This window comes from Lactuca serriola, chromosome 5, assembly GCF_051521515.1.
Source record: "Lactuca serriola cultivar US96UC23 chromosome 5, Lser_US96UC23_V15, whole genome shotgun sequence".
NCBI lineage: Eukaryota > Viridiplantae > Streptophyta > Magnoliopsida > Asterales > Asteraceae > Lactuca > Lactuca serriola.
In genome coordinates, this window is record NC_136412.1 from 345219389 (window position 1) to 345225081 (window position 5693).

General features: G+C 30.9%; 1 long non-coding RNA gene across 5 annotated transcripts; it reads left to right on the top strand.

The window, feature by feature from the left end:
* Nucleotides 1–560: 560 nt before the first annotated feature.
* LOC145055459 (uncharacterized) lies at nucleotides 561–5473 on the top strand. 5 transcript variants are annotated; one of them, XR_013685188.1, is made up of 11 exons: nucleotides 561–804; nucleotides 1351–1400; nucleotides 1727–1786; nucleotides 2082–2159; nucleotides 2559–2671; nucleotides 3428–3520; nucleotides 3686–3754; nucleotides 3843–3929; nucleotides 4016–4117; nucleotides 4197–4611; nucleotides 4822–5473. It is a non-coding gene; the product is annotated as an uncharacterized LOC145055459 (long non-coding RNA). The 5 variants fall into 5 exon arrangements; XR_013685185.1 differs by having other exon boundaries at nucleotides 4197–4628; nucleotides 4822–5472; XR_013685187.1 differs by lacking the exon at nucleotides 4197–4611 and having other exon boundaries at nucleotides 4016–4137; nucleotides 4822–5471.
* Nucleotides 5474–5693: the final 220 nt, after the last annotated feature.

Consider the following 5693-nt stretch of genomic DNA (forward strand, 5'->3'; position numbering starts at 1 on the left):
AACCACGGGTGCAAATCCAATTGTTTTTGGATCAATATCATAAAAAAATAACAACCATGGTTTTATAATTTTCCTATAAATTTATTTGATTTAACTCAATCCATTCCACATTGAAATATTAATGAAACATTAAACAAGTTAATAATTGATTATGAATTTGGTATTTGCGTACAATTAATATTTTAATGTGACGTCTTAATACCAATTTAAGAAAAAAGTGTTAGAAGTCGATTTTAGGTTAATATAAAACATACATTAAGAGTAGTACCAATTTAAGAAAGAAAACGTAAACTATACATACAAGTGATTTTAGGTTTAAATCTTATGATAAAGAATTAAATATTTAATAGAACCAAAATGTACAATCTTTAATTCCACGCTAAATATTATTATATAGGATAGGATAGGATTAATATAAAACATACTATTAATAAATTAAAATTCTTTTATTAAACAAAACAGAAATTAAACAGCTTAAGAAATTAATCTATAATTTTGGAAAGCTTTTATAAATAAATAACCGTTGGAAATCCAAAGAGTCTGGTTTGGGATTCGCGCATTTATATCTACGTTCTTCAGTCGTTTCGCTTTCAACAGACGCAAATATAACCCAGCTCCCTCTTTCGCCGGATTAATAATTAAAACTCGAAACTCGAAAGGGTTGGGTCATTATACCGTTTGTTCTTCAGCCATTCCGCTACCAAAACCCCCCTGGAGACCAATAGCGATCTCTGCAATTCCACTCCAAGAAGACCCAGACACCCTGATCCTTTACAGGCGACTCACAAAAATTGTCAAGATCCTGTAAGTTTTCAATCTAAGGTTAATTGTTGTTTTTTATTCTTTTTTGGGTTTCTACTTCTAGTATTACCCCTTCTTCTTCAGCTTTTCGATGGCAGGGTTTTCTGATGTTATAGCTTTAAGTAACTGCGCCAGATAGATTTATTGCAAATTAGAAAAGAAGGATACTACAGAGTGTGTCTCCGTGGTTTTTTCTGATCTTTTTGTTGGGTTCTTCGTCATTTTTTTGCTGTTTTTTTTTTCTTCTATAAAATATGGTTTTGTTGGTTGCAAGAAAATGTCATTCATTCTGTCACTTTCTTATGAAGCCTTGTTTTGTCAGAATCAGATCAACATGTTTTAGTAAAATCCTTTTTTTTGTGGCTATGTCATGGTTGTTCTTCATATTTGTTTAAAATTCAATATGATGAAATCATCATCCCTCGATTCATATATGTTGAACTGTGACGATGCTACTGAAGGATCTTTTATGTTTATTTTCCCATAACTAAATTATACTTTCTAGAATTGCGACTCTTCTTAATATTTAACAGTTATATGTTTGTGTAGGTTATACAGAATCATTCAAAGTGGAATACAAATAACAGACCCCAACATCAGTAAGCCTAGCTTTTCGAATACATGACAGCTAACAGACCATATTTGACATACCTTTGTATAAAAAACATCAGTGAATGTGAGGGGGTTATATATGTAACAAAAAATAAGTTTTCTTTTTTCTAATTTCTTGTTTATAGATTTAGTTTAATACGTTTTATTTAGAAACAAACATGAAAGCAGGGGCAATCATATTGCAGTTTTCAGACAAAAATAAGGATGAAACTAATATCTTTTTCAAGATTAGAATTGTCATGTTGTTTTTACATGTATCAATCATTATCATCTGACACATCTTATTTCATGGTTATGTTAATCGGACAACCAGAGCAGTCAAGAGCTCCTAGCAATTTAGGAAAAAAAGCCAGTGGTCAATATATGGTCAAAGGTACAAAACCAAACTCTACTTACTTAATAATTAATATGGATGCAAATTCTCTATAGTGTAATAATGAAAAAAGCGTTGCTATATTAGTGTCCCATGAAGGGACCTATCTGCGAGTGATTGTCATTTTAATTTTTCCCATTAGGACATTATAATTTTATCTTCTTATTGAGACAATGCACTTTGATTTTGGTTACCAGTTTACAATATTATTATATATTTTTTATTTTGCTGTTAGGAAATTTTGACTTGTAGTCATCAATCAAAGCCAATGCAAGAGTTTTGTTGCATTTTGTAGGATAGAGTTATGCACAACATTCAGCTAAAGAAGTTGATGAATGTGTACTGTGATAGACGCAAGGAAATTCCTGATGAGGTAATTTTTTTTCATTATTTGACAAATGTAACTACTCTTCTTTCTTGTTTTATTGTTTGATAGTCTCTTTGAAAAATAAAAAGGTGCAACACCACATTACCTTCTTAGTCAGGGAGTTTTTTGCTGGTAACTCTCTCTCTAAAATGCAAATCCATAGAGGAATTATAGTTGTTTGGCTATCAAGTAATTGATTAAATGTGAGTATGCATCTATGTAGTTAGCTTTCTAAAGACTCTAAATGAAATTAGTTTAATACGAGAAGATTGTTAGATTAGAGACATGAGTGGTCGATATGTTTCACACATGGGATTAATGGGGATTATGTTTTGAAGTACACTCACAAAGGTTAGGATATCCATCAAGCAATTGACTAAATCTGTTAATGACATGTAATTCCAGGTTTGGGAATTTTAATTGGGATCTTATTCATACGATTCGACATATGCAGAGAGGCGGGATATTGTCTCAGTTAAAACATCAGTGTACATGACTTTCAAAAAAACCAATGGCAGGTAATGACTATTTTGCCCTTCAACTTCTTTCACCCAACATATTATATTTATTGCAATTTCATCTTGTAGAGAAAGATGTGGTGTGAAAAGGACCATACAATTCAAAGTATTTAAAATTTTTGTTTTTTTTTTCTTTAAAAAAAATTTAAGTAATTTTTTTTAATGGTAAGGATTGACAGGTCATTGTCATTCCATGAGGGTGATGACAATCCATACATTCGCCTTTTGCATGATATATTGTTGGCTTATTCTCTTCAACAACTTTGATCTTGGTTATTGCCAGGTCACATACACGTCCCTATTATTTACAGAGTAAATTACAATTTTGTCCCTAGATGTTTCATTTGTTGCACAAGTGGTCTATCAAGTATAGCTTTGTTGGAAGGTTAGTCCCTAATTTGACAGAGTTGAATTTGGTCCAAATTTTGATTTTGGTTATCAGTTATAGCATTATACTTTTATTTTGTTTTTCCTACATGGACATTGTACTCTAAACTTAACCTATTAAGATATTTTTCTTTTATTTGTGTTTTTGTATTAGTTAATTAATTTTTTTCATATATTGCATTATAAAATTTACCATATTAAGACTCTGTATTGTGCAAATTGATCACTTTGACATTTCAGTTGCTGAGAATTTCTTCTGAGAGTGGTATGATGTGATGGGTGATCATTTCTTATTGATTGCATTGATAAGATTCTTACTGAAATGATGCAACAACCTTCTAGCACTCATATTATTGACTGGTAATATAGGTGGTTGGAGGGCTACATGAGCTAATGACATTCTCTTCTATCAGCAACTTGGTTTAAGCTAAGCTCGTATCATTTTCAAAACTTATTACTCAGGTAACTTCAAATCCTTTTGTTGAATCACAATTTAGTGTTTGAATTTTCGCTAACTTTTTCTCTTTATTATACTTAAACATCTCTAGTAACATGAGTTTAGTTAATCCTTCATGATTTCTGGCATTTGATTACTGATTTATTTGCATATGAATTGGTGCTTTTTAGGGTAGTAACAACCATCACCATTTTCGTCCACCAAAACCAGATGATGTTGCTACAACTGGGACACGAAAGGTTTCTACTTTTTATTCACTTATGCTTTTTCTTTACAAGTATACCAAAGTTGAATTTTTTCTTTCTTCTTATTCTTTTCCCTACATAGTAAGGGGGATGTAGCAGTTTACTATGAAAACCTGATTGCAATAGTTTCTGTTGGAAGTCTTGAAATTAACTTCAATCCATTGGATGTGTAAGTATGAGCAGTCTCAAATTGGTTTATAAAATGCCAATTGTTTCACCATTATTTTGTTCTAATGCTGCCTATGCTCATTTCAGTTATGCATATCTTATCTTCCTTTGGCACACATCAGATACATAAAAGGTCCAACCAGATCGTGTTGATGTGTACTTTGGTGCCTCATTTGGAAATATCAAGGAGTAAGAAACTTCAAGTTAAGGTTCTTTTTCCATATTAAGTTTGACTTTTTTGGTGACTTGAAATGCTCTAATTTGGCAGATTTTTCAAAGTGTAATGCTATATTAGGAAAAAAATGAAAGTAGATTGCTATTTCTTGCATTTAAAGCAATATTGATGTTTATTATCCGTGTGTCAGAAGTAATGCTTGTGCATGTTTCTGAGATGAACTATACAGCTGAGTTCTCTTTCTCTTCTGATTGGCTATCACCCTGTGTTCTTCATCAGCAGTTTGTTTTTTTTCTGAAAAATCTGATTTTCAAACTGCACCAGTTTTGTTGCTACATAAAAATAGAAGGGAAGTAATTCAGAAGACAATCATTAGTCAGGGGTTTTTGATGGTCATGGTCAAAAAGTCAAAATCATTGTCAAAATGGAAGGAGGAGAAACAATTGATCCAGTGTCCTCAAAATGCCCCCTGTAGTTCCCAAAAAAGTCCCTGAGGGTACCTCTCGAGGTCATTCATTATAAAAAGTAAAATTCATTTATTTTTTCCAAAATAATTAGGCTTTGTCTTAATGAAAAAGTTATTATTTTTCTTTTATTTATTATCACTGGTATGGGAAAACAATGGTAGCATATCCTTTGATAAGAAATGTTAATCAATCTTTTTTTTTTTCTTTTAAACATTAAAAAAATGTTAATCAGTCATTTGTTAAACATGCAGACCCCTGGGATTCTTCAGTTGTCAATGCAGATTAAAGAGAAGCTGAAAGAAGTTGATCAAAATGGTGAATTTTTTTGGTAGCATTTAACAATTTTAGATAGTACAATTCCATTATGATGTTTGGCATTCCATAAAATATTACATGCATTATAATGGAACAAATTAACGCCATAGGAACCAAATTCATATAAAAATTAGAGTTCAATATTGGTTCATTATATTTTAGTCTGCCCTTTTCCTTTATAGATTTCCATCCAGGTTCTTGGATCTGTACTTTAAATTTATTACCACATCTGATGTGTTAGCATAACCAACTGATTTGAGGAAAAAAAGTTTATATTAGGTTGTTTATTGTTCCTTATATAAGGCACATAACCCTTTTTTTTCTTTTTTCAATAAGTGCTGCATTGATAAAGTGCTACCTGGTTAACGATGTCTTAAGGTTTCTGGAATTTCTGACCATATCTATGTTCTACTTGATAAAAAATGCTGTCATATGGTGTTTAATTCAATCAATCTATTAAATTTCACTTAAATTAAAAGTTATTGATGTGAATATCATAATTAAGAAAAGCTACTTTTAATAAAAATTAATTAGGCTTTTCTCTCATATAATTGTTACTCTTTCATGACAAAATTATTTTTCATTTATTTTGGCAGTTTGATAATATATCGCTAAAGCATCCTTTGGTGGTTGAAGAGGAACACACATTTGTTTTTAATTTTTTTTTGGGTAAATTTCAGAAAATAGCAACATGCCTAATTCTTTTTTTACCAATATAAAAAGTATACTTTATTTTTACTGACAGATAGCAATGTGCAACCCATAATACCATACTTACAATTCTGCACTCTTTTTGGCAATATTCTTA